The sequence below is a fragment of the Choloepus didactylus genome, chromosome 10 (genome assembly GCF_015220235.1).
Source record: "Choloepus didactylus isolate mChoDid1 chromosome 10, mChoDid1.pri, whole genome shotgun sequence".
Classification (NCBI taxonomy): domain Eukaryota; kingdom Metazoa; phylum Chordata; class Mammalia; order Pilosa; family Megalonychidae; genus Choloepus; species Choloepus didactylus.
In genome coordinates, this window is record NC_051316.1 from 110,272,040 (window position 1) to 110,297,286 (window position 25,247).

Genomic DNA, 25,247 nt, shown 5'->3' on the forward strand with positions numbered 1-25,247 from the left:
AAGGAGTACAGACGGCTCAACAGGATTGACTGTAGAGATCCAGAAATGGAATGGATAGTATAATAGTGTGTGATGGTAACACAATATCATAAGTACTCTGAATAAAGATAAGTGGGAGTACAGTTGAAAGAGGAAAGGCTACGGGCAGGTATGACACCAGAAGGAAAGATAGAAGATAAAGGCTGGGAATTTATAACTTAGTGAAACCTAGAGTGGTCAACAATGGTGATTAAATGTACAAATATAAGAATGTTTTTAACTGAGGGAGAACAAATGAATGTCAACATTGCAAGGTGCTGAAAATTGGATGGTGTTCCGGTTTGCTAATGCTGCTGGGATGCAAAACACCAGAAATGGATTGGCTTTTATAAAAGGGGGTTTATCCGTTTACACAGTTAGTCTTAAGGCCATAAAGTGTCCAAGGTAATATATCAACAATCGGGTACCTTCACTGGAGGATGGCCAATGGCATCCGGAAAACCTCTGTTAGCTGGGAAGGCAGGTGGCTGGCATCTGCTCCAGAGTTCTGGTTTCAAAATGGCTTTCTCTCAGGACGTTCCTCTCTAGGCTTCAGCTCCTCAAAAATGTCACTCTTAGTTGCTCTTGGGGCATTTGTCCTCTAGTAGCTTCTCCGGAGCAAAAGTCTGCTTTCAAAGGCCGTCTCCAAAATGTTGCTCTGTAAGTTGCAGCTCCTCTCTCAGCTCCTGAGCATTCTTCAAAGTGTCCCTCTTGGCTGTAGCAAGCTTGCTCCTTCTGTCTGAGCTTGTATAGTGTCTAGTAAACTAATCAAGGCCCACACTGAATGGGTGGGGCTACACCTCCATGTAAATCATCCAACCAGAATTGTCACCTACAGGTGGGTGGGTTGCATCTCCATGGAAACACTCAAAGAATTACAATCTGATCAACACTAATACGTCTGCCCACACACGACTGCATCAAAGATAATGGCACAGATGGTATAGGGGAAAAAATACAATCAATGCAAACAGAGCCTATAGTTAACAGTAACATTGTAAGATGCTTCCATTAATTGTAACAAGGCAAAACATCAAAGCTTAATGTCTATAAGAGGGGGGCATAAGGGAGTGATATGGGATTCTCGGTGGTGGTGATTTCTGACCTTTTCACTATATTTTACTTTTATTTTTCTTCTATCTTTTGTATTTTTATTCTTCATTTTCCCCCCTTTTCCTCTTTCTTTGGGGAAGAGATAGAAATGCCCTCATATAGATTGTGGTGGTGAAGGCATAATTATGTGATCATACTGGGAATCCCTGATTGTTTACTTAGGGTGGATTGAATGGTGTGTGAATAAAACTGTTAAAAAATAAACAGACAGATACAAGTGCTGGAGAAAATGTGGAGAGAGGGATGTACCTGTTCCCTGTTGGTAGGGAAGTAGAATGGTGCAGCCCATCTGGAGGACAGTGTGGTGGTTCCACAGGAAGCCAACTATGGGGTTGCCATAGGGTCCTGCAACCCCATTATTGGGGTATATGCCTGGGAAAACTGAGAGCAGGGACGTGAGTGGGCATTGCACACTGGTGTTTATGGAAGCCTTATTCGTGATTCGCAATGGATGGAGGTGGCCTAAGGGTAAATTGACTGATAAATAGAACGGTGAACTGTAGTGTATACATACAATGAAATACAGAGCAGGGACAAGAAATGAAGTTGTGAGGTATACACCTAGTGAATGGACCTTGACAATAGTATATTGAGTGAAATAAGCCAGAATCAAAAAGGCAAACATTATAACCCCTCACTAATATGGACTAACTATAATGTGCAAACTGAGAATTGAATCCGAGAGCATAGGCAATCAGGGGAAGGCTTATGGTAAAGGTCCCTAGATAGTAAGCTCTTACAGCAGTCACATCTATTCATGAGTTGTAGCGGTTATCTCTAGATTTTGAGATGCTGAGCTGCTTGTATATAATTTGGGGTCCCTGTAACTTTGGGTATCTACATGACACCAGAGACTCAGAGCCTGGGTTGAGCAGCTATGAGTATCAGCATTACCCCATACAGCAAATGTTTAAAAAGCCGAAAAAGAGTTCAGATTGCAATTAGAGAGATGAACAAAATGGACTTGATTACAACTAAAGTAAACCAGACTAAAGGGTAAAGGATGATAATGACCGTGTTTTAAAATCTCAACTTCTATGTGAGACCAAAGGAAGAGATGTTTACTTGGTGCAAAATCTATACTTTCTGTAGCACGCTATATAATTTAACTTGTATGGTCAGTTTACTCAAACACCATAATTACATGTAACCTTGAATAGGGGGAGAGAGCTGGTTGGTTTGTACAGGTTGGTGTGAAACCCTGATACATCCCAGGGTAATCTTGGCAGAGAATAAGGTGTATTTGCAAAGCCCCCTTGAGAGCCTGGAGGAAAATGTGGAAATATTAAACTTCCCCACCTGATGAATTTCTGAAATTCTTGCAAGCATTGGGGACTACCACTGTAATAGGCTAATTCCTCAATATTGGGGCTTTTCCTTATGAAGCTTCTTACTACAAAGGAAAGGCTAAGCCTACTTATAATGGTGCCTAAGAGTCACCCCCAGAGAACTTTTGTTGCTCAGATGTGGCCCATCTCTCTCTAAGCCCACTCAGCTGGTAAACTCACTGCCCCCCACCCCCCATGTGGGACATGACTCCCAGGGATGTAAATCTCCCTGGCAATGTGGGACATGACTCCCAGGTATGAGCCTGGACCTGGCATCATGGGATTGAGAAAGCCTTCCTGACCAAAAGGGGGAAAAGAAATGAAACAAAATAAAGTTTCAGTGGCTGAAAAATCACAAATGGAATCAAGAGGTCATTCAGGAGGTTATTCTTATGCATGATATAGATATCCCTTTTTCATTTTTATGTACTAGAATAGCTAGAAGGAAATACCTGAAACTGTTAAACTGCAATCCAGTATCCTTGATCCCTGAAGATGATCGTGTAACTATATAGCTTATACAGTGTGACTGTGTGATTGTGAAAACCTTGTGGCTCACACTCCCTTTATCCAGCATATGGACTAAAGAGCAGGAAAAAAGGGAGACAAAATGTAAATGCATAATGGGGGGAGGAGGAGTATGAAATGTTTTGGGTGTTCTTTTTTACTTTTATTTTTATTCTTATTTTTCAGAGTAATGAAAATGTTCAAAAATTGATTGTGGTGATGAAGCCACAAATATGTGATGATACTGTGAACAACTGATTGTACACTGTGGATGACTGTATGGTATGTGAATATATTTCAATAAAATTGCATTTAAAAAAAAAGAATAAAAGGAGCCAGAGAGAGAGAGAAGCAGGCAAACCCCTGTAGCAACACCAGAGCATCACCTAAGGCTGTCTAAAACATTCCTGGGTCTCTACATCAATATTTCTCCCCAGAGCACAGGCACTTTGAAATCAAAGGAATATTCCAATAGTGGACATGGATACCCTACCATCTGGAAAGACCCTACCAGTTCACCTCCTCAGGTAGCATAAGGATGACATTGGCACCTGTCTTTTATAAGCATCAATAAGCCCCAAACATTCCTGGCCCCTTCCCTCTCCATTACCTTCAAAGACTTGGAGCTCTGGACTCCTCTGCTTACTCACGCATCCCACCGATGGTAACTTAGCACCTGGTCCAAAGGGAAAAGAAAACATCCCACCTCTCCCCCTTCTGTCTGGTTTACCAGAAAAGCAAATCCTTCTCACTCTGGGCCCCTTTGCCACCCAAGCAGAGATGAGAAAGTAGTCACAGACATGAAGGTTTCCTTTCTTGTCCTTCCTTCCTGCTCATTCACTATGACAACTGCAAATGACATCCAAAAAGGCCATCTGCCTCCAGTCTGCCATGCTCTCTGCACAGATGGGACCCAAATTTTCATGAAGAAGTTTGAGCATTTCAAAGAGAGCTGCTTGGTTTGTTCTGATCCAATTACAGGGATGTCAGATATTTCATCCCAAGGAGCAGTCTAACAAATCTAGGTGCTTCTCCCTCCAGGTGTCTACAAATCAGTTGGAAAGACTTCTTTCTACACATATCAGAAATGAAACACCAGATTCATACTACCGTTTTAAAGAGATCATTTGGAAGGCTAAGCCCTATACCAATAGCACTGATAACTGAAAACATTTCTTCAAATTCTCTTTGGAACTGTCTCCAGGACTCTTCATTCACCTTTTGACATTAACTGAATGGAAACCACAGGACAAGCATCTTCCCATGCCAGGCACCAGGATGTGACAATGATGACAGCAAGAGCCCTTCCCTCAAGGAGCATGTTGCATAATAGATGAAGAAAACAGTCACAGTTACAATTACACATACATACTGCAAGCATTAAGAAAGAAGCCACCAGCTCTTGCTGGTGGGGAACCAGGCTTCATGACCTTAATGGATGAGTTGACTGAAGCATAGAGAAGACATCCAAGCAGGCAGACAGTCTGGCCCTAATGCCTGGAAGAGTAAAAAGGTTTGGCATATTCTGTGTGGTGAGAGAAGTACCACATGACTGGAGGAGGAAGGGAGGGTCAGACTGGGAAAGGCCTGACCTGGCAGCCCAAGAAGTTCAGAGTCACCCCTCTGAGCAATGGAGAAAACCAAAAGTGGGAAAATGATGGAAACAGTTTGCTTTCTAGAAAAATAACTCAGGTGTATTTTGAAGAAGAGACTGAGCAGCAGAGGAAATGGAGGCCATGAGGAAAGACTACAATGCCATTCACTAGGCGAATACCATGTGTCAGGCACTGATAGCTCTTTCTACACTTGATCCCGTCCTCCAGCATCCACAAGGAGCAAGAACAAAAATAATAAGTTAACATTTACTAAATTTGACTTTATGCTCAGTATGTCCAAGGTATTGTTTTATTTAATCTTCAAAACAACCCTACAAGCTGGATATTATGTCTATTTTACAGACCTGAAGTTTAAAGAGGTTATGTAACCTACAAAAGGTCAGAGAGCTATAGTAAGCAGGCAAAACTAGATCTGTCAGATTCCAAATCTGAGAGCTTTGCATAGAAGCAGTTATTCAGGAAAGAGGTAAAGAAACCAAATCAGGGCAATGCGTGACAAAACAAGAGACAATTCTGAAGGAGAATCAATAGGAGGTGGGAGATAAGGAACAGTGAGGAGTCTGGGCTGACTGCCAGCCTTCCAGCTTGAGAGGCTGAATGGATGGTGGTGCCTTTTACAGTTCTCATACGTAATGTAAGAGGAGTCAGACCAGGTGAGTGAGAAAGAAAATAAACAACTGTGTTTGGGACATGCTAAATTTGAGTTATCCACACACTGTCCTGGTGAAAAAACAGTCTTGAAAGTTGTCAGTATGTGGATGGTCATCAAAGGCCTGGGTGCTGGTCAGGTATCCAGGTATGACACTGAGAGGAGGCCAAAGGCAGAACACTGGGGAACACCAAAACCCCAACGGGAGATCAGAGAAGAAGGAACAATGCAGAAGAGAAGAGGTTGGCTGGGAGGAAAGAAAGGATGCTTCCTCGAAAGTTATCACCCTTCTTCCTACCCACCCCCACAGCCTGCTCCCTCTCTGCCCTATAAAGGCCTGGAACAGGTCAAGGCATTGGAGGCAAGTTCAATTCCTTCTCTTCTCTCATGCGGCTCTTTCTCCCCATGAGGGAGGCCCACAGTGTAACAATTAGATCTGAGGTTTGACTTTAGGTAGAGGTAGGTAGAGCAGGCTTTCTTGGTCTGTCCCATTGCAGGACATTAGGTCTCTCTGGTGTAAAAACAGAGGACTCCAGAGGGTCCAGCTGAAGTTTGCATTGGATTTGGGAAACTAAAGCTCAATGGGTAATAAAGAATGTTTGCTTTACTTTAGACTCAGTGTGTGTGCGTGTGTGTATGCAAATGAATATATATATATACATATATATATATAATGCTATATGTTCTGTTGTTCTGTTAACATCAAGTACTTCTCTGTGGTACTTATCACAATTTTAACTAAATAATTATATAATTAGTTGCTTAATATCTTGCTCTGAATATAAGCTTTATGATGGCAAAGACCATGTTTATCTCTCTATCTTTTGGACCTAGCACAGTGCCTTGGACAGAGATATTCAAAAAATATTTATTATTGGTTGATTGGTTGAATGTTAAGTGTTGTGGAAAGGTTAAGAGGAAGGAGGACTGAAACTAGAGCATAAATTTGACAAACAGGTAGTCATTGTGACCTTGTTGAGAGAGCTACAGTGAAGTGGGGGAGCTGGTGCCTGATTTCCCTTCAGCAGGTTGAGAAGAGAATGGGAGGGGAACTGAGGCAATGTGCACAGGTTAGTCTTTCCGAAGGCCCATTCTGCAAGGACAGGCGCCTGGCTGGTATACTCTCTTGGTTTCCAAGTTTTAGCATTTCCCTTTATTTGTGGAAATAGTACAAGGTCATACAGAATAAATTCAGGTGACCCAAACAGATCATCAGGCTCAATGTCATTTCTAGTCAAAAACAGTCTCTGGTTTCAAAAGTAATACAACTGATCCAATGCAACTCATAGACTCATAAACATAAACCTCAAAAGGCAATTCCCAAAAAGGGATTCCAAAACAAATACTTTTGACAGTGGCAGCATCATGGAAATCAGGGTGTAGCTTCCCAAGGTGAAGACTTTGAATAATTTCATGCGTGGCTATAAGAATTCTGAAATGTTCCCTTTCTTTTTTTTAAGTCTTAATTTAGATCACACAAATACGTAGAAGTAGCATGGCTTTAGAGGAGTACTTTCTTAAAATGCATTGCACACTTTAGGATGATTTTTGGTGATACATAAACAAATTTTTATGTCTATTGCATATTGACTTTTGTGAGCATTAGGAAAAAATACACCCAAATTCATCAAACTCAAGACATCACATATAGGGAGACCCTAAGATGGTGGCTAGGTGAGACAGGGCAAAAAAATACCTCCGAGAAAAATACTAGATAAAAGGCAGAAAGTGACCCAGAACACCAGTTCCAGTGATGCACCAGCCAGACAAGGTCTGCTAAATCCACAGGGACCGTGCATTTGGTGAAACCAGGAGTCTGCATGCTGAAACAAGTGAGTGAGTCGGCTGAAAGTCCGGCGGCCGCACTGCGGTGTGTGGAAACGGTGGGCTGGCATTTGGAGACTGACTGGTTCTTTAAAAAAAAAAAAAAAAAATGGGAGCAGCTGTGGTTAAGACTGTGAGAACCACGTAGTGAAGCACAGCAGGAGCGGGCTGGGCCAACATCTTGGTGTCTGGCATGGAGGATAGGCTGTTGCTGATTGTCCTGGGGCCAGTGGGGCAGAGAGGAGCCAAAAGGAGAAAGAAGCCATGCCACTTGCAGCCATCTCCACAGCAGGCTAGAGACGCTTCTGCCCGGACCAGAGCTATAGCCCAGAGCCAGGCCAAGGGTCCCAGCGTGACAGAGAGTGATTCCCGCAGCACTGTGCACACGCTACAGTATTGGCCGTGGACAGTGGCTTTTTAGTGCACCCACAGCTAATTGTCCTGGAGCTGGGAAGGCAGAGCTGTAAGAAAAGGGGGAAATTAACACGCCCCATTTAACCATCTTTACAGCAGGCTGGGAGTGCCCCTGCATGACCCGGAGGCCCAGGGCTTCCCTGGAGGGCCAGCGCACATTTGTGACGTGGCAAAACCTTCCCTCAGCAGAGGTCCTGGAAGAGCATGGCTGAGAAGGGGAACCTGCTCAGAAATCCCAGGGACCCTAAGCCAATACCAAGGACTTGTGGGTCAGCAGCAGAGACAATCTGTGGCGAGACTGAAATGAAAGCTTAGACTCTTGCAACAGCCTTAAATCTTCAGGAACACCTGGGAGGTTTGACTATTAAAGCTGCCCTGCCTCCCTAACCACCCAGACACACGTCCCACATTCAGAGCGGACAGCACCAAAAACACACCCAAACTTAGTGCACCAATTGAACCCCACAAGAATCAGATCCCCACACACCACAAAGACAAAGTTGGGGAGAACTGACTTGAGGGGAATAGGTGACTCGTGCATGCCATCTGCTGGTTAGTTAGAGAAAGTGTATGCCATTAAGCTGTAGACCTGAAAAATTAGTGATCGGTATTTTTTATAACCTGAAAGAACCCTATCAAGTAAAGCAAATGCCAAGAGGCCAAAAACAACAGAAAATCTTAAAGCATATGATAAAACCAGACGATATGGAGAACCCAAACCCAAACCCCCAAATCAAAAGATCAGAAGAGACACAGTACTTGGCGCTATTAATCAAAGAACTACAGACAAAAAAAACAAGAGCATGGCACAGGATATAAAGGACATGAAGAAGAGCATGGCACAGGATACAAAGGACATAAAGAAGACCCTAGAAGAGCATAAAGAAGACATTGCAAGAGTAAATAAAAAAAAAGATCTTATGGAAATACAAGAAACTGTTGGCAAAATTAAAAAGACTCTGGATAATCATAATACAAGACTACAGGAGTTGAACAATGACTCAGCATCCTTGAGGACCACAGAACAGAAAACAAAAGAACAAAAGAAAGAATGGGGGAAAAAATTGAAAAAATTGAAATGGATCTCAAGGATATGATAGATAAAATAAAATGTCCAAATTTAAGACTCATTTGTGCCCCAGAAGGGGAAGAGAAGGGTAAAGGTCTAGAAAGAGTATTCAAAGAAATTGTTGGGGAAAACTTCCCAAACCTTCTACACAATATAAATACACAAAGCATAAATGCCCAGCAAACTCCAAATAGAATAAATCCAAATAAACCCACTCCGAGACATATTCTGATCAGACTCTCAAACACTGAAGAGAAAGAGCAAGTTCTGAAAGCAGCAAGTGAAAAGCAATTCACCACATACAAAGGAAACAACATAAGACTAAGTAGTGACTACTCAGTGGCCACCATGGAGGCGAGAAGGCAGTGGCATGACATATTTAAAATACTGATAGACAAAAATTTCCAACCAAGAATACTTTACCCAGCAAAACTCTCCTTCAAATTTGAGGGAGAGCTTAAATTTTTCACAGGCAAACAAATGCTGAGAGATTTTGCTAATAAAAGACCTGCCCTACTTCAGATACTAAAGGGAGCCCTACAGACAGAGAAACAAAGAAAGGAGAGAGAGATATAGAGAAATTTAACAGACATATATAGAACATTACATCCCAAATTACCAGGACACACATTCTTCTCTAGTGATCACGGATCTTTCTCCAGAATAGACCATAGGCTGGGACATAAAACAAGCCTCAACAAATTAAAAAAATTTTTTTTGAATTTATTCAAAGCACATTCTCTGACCACAATGGAATACAATAACTATCAGAGACTTAGAAAATTCACAAACAACTGGAGGGTTAAAATGAGGGGGAGATGAAAACATTCCTGGATAATCAAAAGCTGAGGGACTTCATCACCAGCAGATCAGTCCTATGAGAAATGCTAAAGGGAATTGTGCAGGCTGAAAGGAAGGGACACTAAACAATTGACTGAAACCACATGAAGAAATAAAGATTTCCAGCAAAGATCACATGGTAAATATAAATAGCAATATTACTTATTTTTGATTTGTAACTCCACTATTTACTTCCTACAGGATCTAAAATACATAAACTCTAATGACAAATCAGTGGTTTTGGACTCAGTGTAAAATATGTAATTTTTGACAATAACTACATAAAGGTGGGGGAATGGAGGAGTACAGGAACATAGTTTACATGTCCTATTGAAGTTAAGTTGGTATCAAAGAAAAACAAGACTGTTATAGATTTAAGAGGTTAAATTTAAGCCCCACAGTAAATACAAAGAAAGTATCAGAGAATATGACCATAGAGATGAAAAGTAGAGTATTGGGTTATGAGAAGTGGGGGAAGGGGCAATGGGAAGTTAAGAAATGAGTGTAGGGTTTCTGTTTGGGGTGAAGGGAAATTTCTAGTAATGGATGGTGGGAAGGTGATAGCATTACAACATTCTAAATGTGATTAATCCCAATAATGGAATGCTAGGGAGGAGTTGGAATGGGAAGATTTGGGTTGTATATATGTTTCCATAATTGAAAAAGAAAAAAAGAAAAAGACAGTCTACATAGATAATGACAATTAAATGCCAAGGATGATCCTGAGTGGGATCTGAGGATGGAGGAGAGGAGGCTCAAAGGGACACAGTTGGGACATAAGAAAAAAAAAAGGGAAATATAGAATGTAAGCTTTGTATCAATGTTGAATTTCTTGAACTTCTTAGCTGCACTTAATGGGATTGCATAAAAGAGTGTTCTTGTTCATGGGAATTGTAGATGTGTATTATATTGTTTGTTCAAGGATGTGTGCAGCTTGCTCTCATATGTTCAAAAGACAGAGCAATAGATGATGGATGATAGATAGGGAGGGAGGGAGGGAGGGAGGGAAAGAAAGAAATGGTGGTGTGACAGGATGTTAAATTTGGTGGATTGGGGTATCGGGGGAGGGGGAAGGGGTATACTGGAGTTCTGTGTATGGGTTTTGTATTGTTTTTGCAACTGTTCCTGTAAGTCTGAATTTATTTCAAAATAAAATTTTTTAAAAAAACGCAAAAAAACAAAAAAAGATATCACACATATTATAAGATTTCCTTGATCCATAAATTTAAATTATAAATTTAAGTTTAAAATAAGTTGTTTTAGGAAAATTCTTAAGTAAATAATACATGTGCTACTCAAAAATGGCAAAAATTGTTAAGGTGGTATACAAATAATATGAGCTTGGGGAATACCATGTAGGGAAAGGGTGAGGGCTTGGGGGTCTGTTATGGGTAGAATTGCATCCCCCAAAACATTATGTTGAAATTCTAACCACCAGAACCTCAGAATGTGACCTTATTTGGAAGTAGATGGAATTGGTTAAATTAAGATAACGTCATTCTGGGGAAGGGCAGGCCCCTAATCCCAAATGACTGGTGTCCTTAAAAGAAGAGGAGAGAGAACCTAAGATGGCGTCTAGGTGAGACAGGGCAAAAAAACACCTCCATAAAAAATACTAGATAAAAACCAGAAGGTGACCCAGAATACCAGTTTCAGCAATGCACTAGCTGGACAAGGTCTGCTAGAACTACAGGGGCCGTACACTTGGTGAAACCGGGAGTCTGCATTCTGAAACAAGTGGGTAAGCCGGCTTAAAGACCCGCGGCCACGCTGCAGTGTGGGGAAGCCGGGGGTTGGCGTTTGGAGATGGACTGGTTCTTTAAAAAAAAAAAGGGAAAAACCCAGGAGTGGCTGCAGTTGCATCGGTGGGAACCGCACAGTGAAGCACGGCAGGAGCGGGCTGAGCTGGCCTCTCAGTGTCTGGTGTGGAGGATAGCCCGCTGCAGATTCCCCAGGTCCAGGGGAGCGGAGGGGAGAGCTGGAAGGAGAAAGAAACCCTGCACTTGCAGCTGGCTCCCCAGTGGGCTGGAGACACTCCTGCCCAGGGCTGTACCCACAGCCCAGAGCCGTGCCAGTTGTCCTGGAGCTGGCAAGGCGGAGCTGTGTGAAAAGGGGGGTGTTGAGATGCCCCATTCAGCCATTTTTGCATCAGGCTGGGAGTGCCCCTGCACGGCCTGGTGGCCTGGGGCTTCCCTTGAGGGATGGTGCACACTCGTGATGTAGCACAGCATTCCCTCAGCAGAGGTCCAGGAAGATCACAGCTGAGAAGGGGGGCCCGCTCTGAAAACCCAGGGACACTACGTCAATGCCAGTAGTTTGTGGGTCAGTGACAGAGAGGGTCTGGGGCAGAACTGAAATGAAGGCTTAGACTCTTGCAGCGGCTTTGAATCTCCAGGAACACCTGGGAGGTTTGACTATCAAAGCTGCCCTGCCTCCCTAGCCACCCGGACACACGCCCCACATTCAGGGTGGACAGCTCCAGCAACACACCCAAACTGAGTTCACCAACTGAACCCCACAAGAATCATTTCCCCACACCCCACAAGGACCAAGTTGAGAACTGACTGGAGGGGTATAGGTGACTCACAGACGCCATCTGCTGGTTAGTTAGAGAAAGTGTATGCCACCAACTTGTATTTCTGAAAAATTAGACTGGTATTTTTTTTTACAACTTGAAAGAACCCTATCAAGCAAAGCAAATGCCAAGAGGCCAAAAACAACAGAAAATCTTAATGCATATGATAAAACCAGACGATATGGAGAACCCAATTCCAAACACCCAAATCAAAATATCAGAAGAGACACAATACTTGGCACAATTAATCAAAGAACTACAATCAAGGAATGAAAACATGGCAAAAGATATAAAGGACATGAAGAAGACCATGGCACAGGATATAAGGAACATAAAGAAGACCCTAGAAGAGCATAAAGAAGACATTGCAAAAGTAAATAAAAAAATAGAAGATCTCATGGAAATAAAAGAAACTGTTGGCAAAATTAAAAAGACTCTGGATACTCATAATACAAGATTAGAGGAAGCTGAACAATGACTCAGTGTCCTAGAAGTCCACAAAACAGAAAATGAAAGAACAAAAGAAAGAATGGAGAAAAAAATCGAAAAAATTGAAATGGATCTCAGGGATATGATAGATAAAATAAAATGTCCAAACTTAAGACTCATTGGTGTCCCAGAAGGGGAAGAGAAGGGTAAAGGTTTAGAAAGAGTATTCAAAGAAATTGTTGGGGAAAACTTCCCAAACCTTCTACATAATATAAATACACAAAGCATAAATGCCCAGCAAACTCCAAATAGAACAAATCCAAATAAACCCACTCCGAGACATATTCTGATCAGACTCTCAAACACTGAAGAGAAGGAGCAAGTTCTGAAAGCAGCAAGAGAAAAACAATTCACCACATACAAAGGAAACAACATGAGACTAAGTTGTGACTACTCAGCTGCCACCATGGAGGCGAAAAGGCAGTGGCATGACATATTTAAAACTCTGAGAGAGAAAAATTTCCAACCAAGAATACTTTATCCAGCAAAACTCTCCTTCAAATTTGAGGGAGAACTTAAATTTTTCACAGACAAACAAATGCTGAAAGAGTTTGCCAATAAAAGACCTGCCCTACTTCAGATTCTAAAGGGAGCCCTACCGACAGAGAAACAAAGAAAGGAGAGAGAGAGAGAGACAATTTTAACAGACAGATATAGAACCTTACATCCCAAATCACCATCTTCTCTAGTGATCATGGATCTTTCTTCAGAATGGACCATATGCTGGGACATAAAACAAGCCTCAATAAATGAAAAAAAAATTTTTTTGAATATATTCAAAGCACGTTCTCCGACCACAATGGAATACAAATAGAGGTCAATAATTTTGAATTGTAACTCCACTATTTACTTCCTACATGATATAAAATACACAAACTCTAATGACAAATCAGTGGTTTTGAACTCAATGTAAAATATGTAATTTTTGACAAGAACTATATCAAGGTGGGGGAATGGAGGAGTATAGGAACATAGTTTATGTGTCCTATTGAAGTTAAGTTGGTATCAAAGAAAAACAAGATTGTTATGGATTTAAGAGGTTAATTTTAAGCCCCACAGTAAACACAAAGAAATTATCAGAGAATATGACCATAGAGATGAAAAGTAGAGTATGGGTTAAGAGAAATGGGGGAAGAGGCAATGGGGAGTTAAGAAATGAGTGTAGGGTTGCTGTTTGAGGTGAAGGGAAATATCTACTAATGGATGATGGGAAAGAGATAGCATTACAACATTCTAAATGTGATTAATCCCACTAATGGAGTACTAGGGAGGGGTTGGAATGGGAAGATTTAGGCTGTATATATGTTTCCACAATTGAGGGGGGAAAAAAAAAAAACAGGCTAAATAGATGACAATTGAATGCCAAGGATGACCCTGGATGGGATCTGAGGATGGAGTACAGGAGGCTCAAAGGGACACAGCTGAGACATAAGGGAAAAAAAAAAAAAAGGAAATATAGAATGTAAGCTTTGTATCAATGTTGAATCTCTTGTACTTCTTAGCTGTGTTTAATGGGATTGCATAAAAGAGTGTTCTTGTTCATGGGAATTGTAGATGTGTATTATATTGTTTGTTCAAGGATGTGTGCAACTTGCTCTCATATGTTCAGAAGACAGAGCAATAGATGATGGATGATAGATAGGGAGGGAGGGAAAGAAATAGCGGTGTGACAGCATGTTAAAGTTGGTGGATTGGGGTATCAGGGAAGGGGTTCAGGGTATGCTGGAGTTCCGTGTATGGGGTTTGTATTGTTTCGCAACTATTCCTATAACTTTGAATTTATTTCAAAATAAAATTTAAAAAAAAAAAAAGAGGAGAGAAGCCAGATCCTAGAAGAAGGCCATTTGCTGCAGCTAAGGAACACCAAGAATTACCAGGAAACCACCAGAATCTGGAAGGAAGCAAGGAAGGATGCTCCCCTACAGATTTCTGAGGAAACACAGGCCTGTCAGCACCTTGATTTTGGATGTCTAGCCTCCGGAACTGCGAGACAATACCTTTCCATTGTTTTGAGCAACCTAGTCTGTGGTACTTGGTTACAGCATCCCTGGAACTAAGATAGGACCTTAGAGATCTGAGTTTAAATCCTGACTCTGCCTTTTGCTAGAACCTGCATGAACTCTGAAAGTTGCTTCATCTTCATGAGTCTCAGATTATACATCTATGAAATGAAAAAAGCAATACTTGCTTCCTAGGGTTTTTCTGAGCACTAAAGGAAATCTAGCATTAAGTCCCCTACTAAAGCCTCAGCCATGTAAGTTGGTTCTCAATCAGTGGTAGCTATAATGCTTGATGGTCCAAAAACTATACAATATTCAACACATACTGGCCTATATAAATGTGTCCATTTATTCTGGCTGACCTTTCTTTTCCATCTGAAATGTGTGTGGTGGCAAATGAGTACTCACTGGGCCGGTGAAGAGGGTCAAGAACAAACAGAAGAGGCAGAGGCTAACGGGAGTCCTGGAGGCATTTGGAGCAGTGCCTGGGCCAGGTTGAGGGTACACAGAAAGGATCTGAGCAGATAAAGTCTGTGTTCCAATCGAGACGTTTCCCTTCCAAGAGCACGGAGTGAGCGTCAACCTTATAATTATTAACTCAGATTCTAAAGATAAGAAACCAAATGACCTGTGCAGAATGAAAGCCAGGGACAGTCTTATCATGAATGAATCAGGCCCTTTGATCTTGAGGTAAACCGACTCACTAAACACCAAGCTTCCACCTGGTGTTTTTCCAGACACTAACTTGGTTGCCTAATTCCCAGCTGTCTGGAGTTTCCAGTTCAAACTAGCCTTTAAAAAAAAAAAAAAAAAATCATATAGAGATCTGGGTGAGTAATCCAATGGGACAATGGCTCCAAAAATATTTTTAAGGTAACTAAATACAATCTGGGTAAAGTGTAGATAAATTATTCTGCTCAGTTTGGCCTAAACATTTAAGTAAAGAAAGAGGGGTAAACAGAGTGAAAACAGAAACCAGAGGTAGCATTCAGAGAGTAGTCGAAATGTAGAAGATGGAGGAAAATGCCAAAAGTGAGGAAGACAAATACAAAACACATAGAGAGGGTTGGGATAAGGGGGGGGGGGGGGGGGTGGGAGGCGGGGTAAAGAAACGAGCGAAAAACAAAGGGAAAAGAAGAAAAAAGGGAGGGAACGGAGCAAGAGCCATGCTAAACAGCATCTCTCATTGTATTTCCAGAAGCCTCGCCTACCTACCCACCCGGATAGCTGCACTGCACCATGAATTAATCAGCATGTAAATCACTCCTTTCTCTGCAGAAATTGAATTTAGTTGCCAATCTTGATTGAGGGCCTAGAAGCCTCCTCACAGAAAGATCAACAGCCCTCAAGAGAGAATGCCTTTTCCTTTCCTTAAATCAAGATCTTGCATAAACCCATGGAAAACAGCTGCAGCTGGAGCCACAGACTGTGAAGGTGGCAGGCCGAGGACAGTAATTATAATTAGCAGTTACATAACATGTTTGTTCTTCAAAGTGCTGTACAAGCATCAGCTAATTAATAGCTTACCATGCCCCATGCAGATCCACTGGTTTCGTCTCACGTAATGACTAATCCTTGTGCCCCCACTGGATTCTGAATGGTGGAGGGCAGAGCAGCTTGAGCGATGAAGAAAATTGCTGAGGATCCTGGAAACTAATGCCCAAGCTCTTGTACCAGAGTGACCTCCATAGCTAGCTCTGTGCCAGGGAAGACCTCCCAAATTTTTGATGCAGCATCCCATGAGACCAGCAACCCACTTACTACTCCAAATAACTCTTGGAGATGCTATTGGAGATGCAATATTAGGTTGGACTTACTATTAGTCTGGGCCAATATGGCGTGAGATCTTCTCAATTCCCCAACTATTAAGACTGGGGACCCAGGAGTCCCTTGGTATTAGTTTATAGGTTGGCCCTTCCTTCTCTGCGCAGTGGGGCAAGTCAGTGACTCTTCTAAGGGAAGGGTGAACTAGATCGTCTAGGTTCTCATCTGGCTCTACCCTTCTTCGTTTCTCTGATAAAGTCTCTAGTATACATCCTCTTATATTTGTGGTGGAGATGACACTGAAAGTGGGAATTCCATGGCACAGACAGGACTTCAGCAGCAGAGCCAAAGTCTCCATCTACTCCAGGATGCTTTATCCCAGGACTTCAAAGGTCCATGAGCACCCTGAATTTGCTTGTACAATGTTATATGAACATACGTGTCTGGGCATTTCTTTGAGGGAAGGGGTCTGTTTCTCCTATTGCACTATAAACTCCAAGAGGGTGGTGCTTAGCAAAGTCCCTCATACATAGCACATGCTAAATAAATATTTGTCAAATGAATGAATGTATTTCATCCAATTCCCATTTCCAAATTGGTTAGGAACCATTGCTTTCATGGGCAAAATAATCACCAGAAATCCACATGTTTTGCTTGCCCTGGTTAGACTTTCCTAAGGACAACTTTGTTCGGTGAGACCCAAGACATTCCACTGCAGAACACATATACCTTGGGATTTCACTCTTCAAACATCTGTCTTCAGAAACAGCAAGTCTAGAAATACATTCCCAAACCCATTCAGGGCTCTAGGATGGCCATTTATTACATGCCCTGACTGACCATCAGTAAAGATAAGAATTACTGCCTTTTCCCACACGCTTCTCTGAAAGGCAGATATGCGGAACGTGGTCATGCAGAGGAGCACACTAACGATACATGAGAAGACCATCTGCAAGGAAGGCTAACAATTTTAGTAAAAGACTACCATGTGCATGGTGCTTTATACTTTTCAAAATGCTCCCCATCTTATTTGATTCCCAACATCTCTTTGAAGTAGAAAAGGCAGAGGCGATTCTTCCCCTTTCATAGATGAGGAAACTGAGGCTCAGAGGGAATACTGCCTTGCCAAATGACACATAGCTATAAACAGCTCTGCTAGAATTTGAACTGAAGTCTCAAAACTACTTTTCATTGGACCATCTTTTCTCTGAAAAGGTGCCTCCAAGCACTAAGTCAGGACCTTTAAGCAGGCCTCCTGAGAAAACAGTTCACGGAGAAAAATTCTCAGCCAGCCAAGCAAAGGAGACAGGAATCACTGTGATTTAAGGTGAGTTTCAAAAGATAGATGCATAAAATTTTCTATCCAACTTATTTTCCCAATGCACCCTCTAAATCTACAGGATTTATCTGACAAACAGAAAGCCAGGTGCTCACCAAGTGAATGACGCAGCCGGGCACAGTACACAGGGGGAGGCCCCAACTGAACAATTTATGTCCCATACTCCTGCTGGCTGCTCTGGTACAGGAGGCCAGCAGAATAGAGTCTGCACCTGTGCAGGTCAAAGGGCTTTCTCTCCAGGTGTCTTTTTCTCTGCAAACAGGAGTGATCTTCCCCCCAGGGCCCTCAAAGCACTCTTGACAAACATAATGCCCAGGCAGGAGCTGTGATCCCCCAAGAATGAAGGCTGCACTTCTGGAGGACAGCCACACTTGATCTCTGCAACAGGAAGTAGCACAGCACTAGTTATGAGCCCCAAGTTCTACCCCTACAATTAGTATTTTAGAAATAAATATTTAATAATGACAGAGTCCATTCAAATGGAAAAAGAAAAAATACTAATCCCATCAAAGAATCCAACTGCAGGCACATAAAGTAAGATTGTTCAGAAGTATGGAAAACAGGTGTATCTGACTTTAATGAAATTTACAAACATGTACACAGAGAGAAGACTAAAATTATGAGATTATTTACATGATAAAGAATTCCTGAGACTATAGAATAATCCATCTCAGGGTTCTTTTAAATATTGACTTTTTTCTAGTACCTTTTACTACACATTTTCAGATCATTAACTACTGAGTAGACAATAATGCACTTGTGAGAGTTGTTGCCAATTGAAAATTAAATGAAATTTATGCAAAATCTATGAACTTTTTAAAGCAAATTAATAGAAGAAATATTTACCTTCCAAACATTCAATTTATAGACACCATTTGTGCTGGTTTGAATCTGTTATATAACCCATAAAAAGCCATGTTCTTTAATGCAATCTTCTGGGGGCAGACCTATTGTGGGTGGGATCTTTTGATTAGGTTGTTTCCATGGAGATGTGACCCACCCAATTGTGGGTAGGACCTTTTGATTAGATTATTTCCATGGAGATGTGACACCGCCCATTCAAGGTGGGTCTTAATTAGTTTACTGGAGTCCTTAAGGCAGTCAACACAGACCCAGATGCTGGCAGAAGCTGAGAGAGATATTTTGGAGAGACACTAAGATATGTAATCCAGAATTTGTCCCTGGAAGAGGCTAAGACAGGAACCCCAAATGCTTAGAGAGAAACGCCCTGGGAGAAACAAGCAAGGACACACAGGAGGTGAGAGAGAGAGAAGCAAAGACAGAAGCCCAGAGACATTTTTGAGAAAGCAACAGAAACCAGAAGCTAACCCCGGGAGAGGCCCAGCAGACTGCAGCCATGTGCCTTCCCATGTGACAGAGGAACCCCAGATGCCATCAGCCTTTCTTCAGTGAAGATATCATCTTGATGCCTTAGTTGGGACATTTTCATGGCCTTAGAGCTGTAAATTTGTGAACTAATAAACCCCCATTGCAAAGGCCAGTCCATTTCCGGTATTTTGTATTCCAGCAGCTTTAGCAAAACGGGAACACTATTCAAAGAAAAAAATCAGTTGCATAGAGAGAGACAAACCTGGAATTATTAAAGTGACAAATTTATCCCCCTCAACTCTGACAGTGGGATATGTTTACAGAGAACTGTCTGAAGGAGAAGGATAAACACTTTACTATTCTAGACCCAGCCAAACTATACTTCACATCAGAGCAAAACAAAGTCATCTTCAGATATTCTAGAATAAATATGTGTGAGTGTGTGTTTGTCTTTTCTAGAAAAAAAATAAAAATAAAAATAACTCTAGTCCAACAAGACTAAAAGAACCAGAATAAATATTCTAAGAAAGGGGAGAAGAATTTTAGAAGAAACACTACTCAGCAATGAAATTACCAAGATGTACAGATAAGCCTGAAAATCATTTAAATGTGACTATAGAGTTGATGTAGCCATTAATAAAGCATTCTAAAAATAAAAGTACAATGTAAAAAAAAAATTGTAATTTGAAAATAAAATTCCAAATTTTTCAATAAAATCTGAGATAAAGAGAAGTAAAGCATGCTAAATTTCTTATATTAGGTAGCAGTGGGGAGCTCAAAAGCTACAATTTTATTCAAGAAAGCATAATAAATATGAAATATAAAATAAGATGACAGTAATGATCCAAATGGAACCAATAGTCCCTGGTATGCCTAAATAGAGAAATAAAAAACATAGCTTTCAGTGTTCATTCTGATTTTAGTTTTCCTCCACAATCTATAAGAAGCAAAGAAAAAAACACTCCTGACAATCCAGGCTTTTAAAACAGAACTGCATTTATTGAGACAAAGCATGCAAAATAGAGAACATAGCATAATCTTTCCCATCACCCCATCACCCACCCATCACCCATTTGGCCTTATAAATAGGAGGCTTCCCTTAAATGAGTCCTCTGGTGTAGAATTAGGGGATATGGTGGGATTGAATTGTGCATCCCAGTTTGGCCAAGCCAAGGAACCCCAAGATGCTCACCAGCCATAAGAAACCAACCCCAGGAGGAAGCAAAATCTTCTAGCCTCTGAAACCTGTACGGCAAATAAATTCCTGTTGTAAAGCTAAACCCATTGTGTTGCATTTGTTTTGCAGCTGGGAAAATAAAACAGAGGATTTAATAGAATTGTACTCCTCTCAGTCCCATCCTGGATGTTTGGTCTATTGCAGGACCCCAGAGTTATTTCCCGGAGGGAGGCTTCCCAGAGCAGGGTCTCACCTGTTGTAATCAGAGTTAACATATGACTCTGAATACAACAGCCCAATCTACCCCACCAATACCTTGACTCTGAGACAAAAAGGAGACTCTGGTCAGTGCAGACTCAAGGTATGAGCAGTATGGGACCAAAACAAATGATCATTACATAAACCCGCCAACCCTCGCTACCTTTAGAACCCTATGTTTGCTCACAGGCTTTGTTCCCTTTTCACACATGTTTACCAGATGCAAGACCCCATGGTCCTCATCATGTTTTCCTAGTACCAAACTTTAGTTATATTTACTGTCCCCAAACATTCCAAGACATGAGAATGTGTGTGTGTACATGAGCAACCAACCAAACTGGTGGTTAATGTTTCATAAATCTGCCCAATCATTGTTGACATGTACAACATCTTATAGTTTAAGCCAAGTTTCCATTACAGCAGGAAGTAGAGGGAGCATCAGTGAAGAGGTTGAGAGAATATTTATGTAGATTTATGCACCTTGAAGCTGAAATTCTAAAGTGCACAATGGAGAGGTAGGGGAGGGAACCCAGTTGACAGATAGTTGGATCAGGAGGGAAGCACATATAGTAAGGAGATTAGAGTATGCAAGATGACTAGATTGGCTTACATCTTGGCGTGACTAAGAATAATAGGAGACCTAGTGGCTTTAAGTTGGGGCTGAAAGATTAAAAAAAAACAAATTATACCAAAAGTCAATGGCCTGGTCTCTAGAGACTCAGGTTCAGAGGCCCAGGTGGATAGATGCCCCAGTGGTGGGCAGCTTGAACCTCTGGCTCTGTGAGTTCCCAACACAGAGCTATTCACTTTGGACAGTCCCTTGACAAGAGATATTTAGAAAGGATTCCAGCACGGCTTGAATTAAACATATGGGTCTAAACAATAGCTGACATCTGAATCCTCTAGGATCTTTGAAAAACACAGATGCTGGAGTCCCACCTAGAGATAACTCTTCTGATTCATTATTACTGAGTTGAGGCCTTAGCATCATATTTCTACAAAGCTCCAAGTTTGATTATGATGCATACCCTCAGCTGAGAATCTGAAATTAATACTGATATGAATGGCTACCATTTATCATCACATGCATCCTAACAGGGCCCTAAATATGACCCATGACTCCGCACAGCCACTTTGCATGGTAGGGATCATCTTTCCCATTTTATATGTAAAGATGTCTCAAAGAGGTTAAACAACAGCACCCAAGGTCACGGGTGGCCAGGAATTGAATGCTGTGTTTGTCAGATTCCATCTCCTACACCCACTGCCTCTCAAGACCAGCTCCTTCTCTGAAATCCTGTAATATCTGCCACTCCCACCCTAAGCTCACTGATTTAAGTTTTCAAAAGCCCACTTTGCTGGACGGAGAACAGATGGAAGAGTAAAAGGAGGGAGATCAGTTAGGGTCTATAGTAGGAATCCAACAGAGAGATGTTGAGTTCTTGGATGGACTTGAGAAGTGATGGTGGAGATAGAAAGAAAAGGATTTGAGATGCAGTCTGGAAGCAGAACTGACCATTCTAGATGACGCATTAGCTGTGGGGGTGGATAGAATCAAGAATAATTATCTATGCTATTCATTTGATCTTTATTTCCTGCCTAGGAGAACTGAGTCTTTTTATGAATGTGTTATGTCTTCCCAAATATATATACAGTTCCCAAAGGACAAATCTTTGTATTATATTACTGTATTTCCATAATGCCTACCTAAAATAATATTTTTCACTAATACTCAGTAAATAGCTGTTCGTTGTTAGCACACTACTACTTCATCATTATTCAAGGTGCAAAAAAATGTTACTTTGATATGTTAACAGCCCCTGAGACAGGAAACAGACATCAGTAAATTTTAAATACAAATAACAAGGCAGGAGTGCATTACTTCTGTATCTGTAATCCACCAAGGGTAACTCACACCCACCAAATACCAAACACGCTGCAAAGTAAATGGGTTTTTTCTTTGGGAAGTTTACAGATATGAAAATGAAGGCCCAAAGAGCTTAGGTCACCTTCAAAAGTCACACCACTAGCAAAAGACAGAGCCACCATTCAAACCCTGGTCTGTGTGACCCCAAAGTCCACTAAGCCTGGTCAGCCCTGACTGGCGCTGACCTTATATGTTGGTTAAACCCTGAGGAGAAAGTTGCATGAAGGAGCATTCACATCTGTCTGGAAGGGTCTACAACAACTCCCCCTACCAATCTTGCCTCCAAGAACTCTCCTAGAGCAAGAGAGCTGCTAGAAATAGACTCCCCTCTGCTACCATGCAAATCCCTGAGGCCTTCTTGGTCCTGATGTTTCACCCGTGATATGAAGGTCTGGCCTGGGTCTCGCCTGGAACATGGTCCAGTCACAGACATTCCCGCCAGGATGGACAGAGACAGCAGCCACTGCCACTGCTGCTTGGTTCAAATGCTACCCAAGAACGCAGGTGGTTCCTGTTGAGAAATACTCAAAAATCAACCCAACAGAGGTCACTGTAGGTAATGAAAATATAATTTTACATGAAAATCCCCCAAGCACTCCCTATCACATGGAAATCAGCTATTTTAAAACAGTTTATATCCAAGGGGAAGAAACTAAACAAGAGCAGAATTTGCATTGCATGTGCAAGGGGGTGTTCGTTAAAGCACATGTTTCTCTGGCTAATTCCATTATTAAGTCACAACGTCTTAGATCTGCATCAGAAATAGAGTCAACTAATTATGAGAATGGATGGGAATTTTCTTTACTATTCCATTGTTTATGAGTTTATTCAAATAATCAACTTCAAGATAGGTGTCCCTGGGGGAAAATGTGTTGTGCCGGTTTCAAGGGCCAAATATATAATGCAACTTGATCTCGTATCTTGCAGGTAAATGTGATTATCCACACTGCGAGTTTAAATATTCCACCCAAGAATATATTCCAGAAGGAAAACTGTTTTGTAAATGATACAAGCGATTGATTGCATCTAATCAACCACCGATTGCATCACGAATGTCACCCACAATGGCTGCTGTTTATTATAAACATAAGCATAATGATGTGATTGATGAGAAATACCAGAGTAATAGAAGGCCTCATTGAAGACTGTTTTAGAAACCAATAAATAGCAAGCTGAGAAGTTTTTAAAAATGACCAACAATGTCTATCAATTATAGCAAGCATTTTGCCAGTTGCTGGAAGAATTAATGATTGACCTATTCCACTTATTGACTGACCCCAAAAAATCTTGCCAGAAAATAAACAAGCACTAAATGTAAAGCTTGAGTACAAGAGCAGAAAACAGTGTAAAAACTGAACAAAATCATATTAAAGTCACCTTTACCCAACAATAATAGAAATAAGTCTCTATCATGCCTTAGACTCAAACCAGAGGTTCTACATACCATCTGAAAATTGGTATAATGAGCTGGTTGTCTGGGCCCACACAAATAACAGCAGAGTCCTACACTACACGCATGTTCTGAATCCAATTCCTGCAGCACTAGACCTATACTTCCTTTATCTGTTAGCGAAGTGTTTAATTTGCAAAAAAGTTCTCTCTCTCACTAAACTAGAAGCTCTCTGTGATCTGTGCCTGTATCCTATATTTTTAAGCTATCCCTGCAGCCATGTGAGTTATTAATATCATTAATATCAAACATCTTTGTGATGTTTACATGCAGGTAATATGGCCTTAAGGAATTGGGCTGAAAAGTGTCCCCTTAAGACAAGTTTCAGGCATTTTACAGCATGCTATGGATTTGGCCAAATACAGTCAGGCCTTCATTCCAGCATCACTTGGGTACTAAAACACATGTCACCAATGTTGAGGGTTGGAATCTAACACCTCAATATGTGGCAAGTTTAATTTAGAAAATGTTACTGAAATATCATAAGAAAATGGGAGGGTGGTTGTAAGCCGTGCAGCACATTCCCAAGAGCAGCCAATTACCTGCTGTAACTAAACTAATAAGCTCATTAGAACCAAAAACTCCACTCACCCTTAAGGCAGTAGAAAGGAAAAACTTATTTTTTTTTTTAATGTATTTTGTATTCTACAGTCTTCCATGAATTTTATCCTTGGCTAACAATACATTTCCTTCAAATCATGTTCACAGAGGAAGCTCATTTGGAAGAAAAAGAAAATTTTCCATTTCATATAACAACACTTATTGGCCACAAATAGCATCTATTACGGAAACAACTAGTGTCTGAGCACCTCAGAAATACTAGGAGGGGAAAAAAGGGGGTGGGAAAGTTATCATCATATATCTTGTAAAAATCTTCCATTTATAGAGCTGATAATGTTTTTTTAATGCTCTGAGCTGCATATGAATCTTTTTAAAAAGAAACTCTTAATTTTAATGTTCTAGTTGTAAACAGAATATTTTAATTGAAAACCCACAAATAAAGTAGAGTGGAAGCTGAAGAATTTTAGACTCTCCCACTTTATGGTAAGAAGTTCCAAAAAGTTCTTACAATTTTGTTAGAAAACTACCTGTTACTTACTCCCCACTAGATTCTGGCCTTCTTATCACAATGGCTAGTGTTCACCCAGCTGTACTCCAGGACTGGACCAGTGCCAAGTGCTTTATGTTCATTATCTCATTAAATCTTCATAAGCCTGAGATGAAAGCTGTTTATCCCCTTCTGAAGTTTAGAGAGGTTTAGAGGTGATTACACAACTGGTAAGGGGCACAGCCAAAACTCACATGGGTCTTTCTAGCTCTGAAGCTCATGCTTCACCACTCTGTGGAAGCCTTATAACCCAGGTCATCACTCATTTTGCACACTCACGTGACACCTACCATTTGTAAGAGACATATTTTAATAGCATTTCCTTGGCAAAAGGGTAACACAAGAGATTTTTTGCATGCAGTGAGTAGGTCAACACAGTTTTTTTAAATGTTTGGAAAGATCAGTATAGTGAGGGGCCAGAAAATGTATTTCAAACGAGCCAAACTCTCCATC

At 41.2% G+C, this 25,247-nt stretch overlaps 1 protein-coding gene across 5 annotated transcripts in view; it reads right to left on the reverse strand.

Moving 5' to 3' along the window:
• The window catches only part of SUSD1 (sushi domain containing 1), a 177,539-nt gene that overhangs the window by 87,560 nt on the left and 64,732 nt on the right, over positions 1-25,247 (reverse strand). The window lies entirely within an intron of this gene.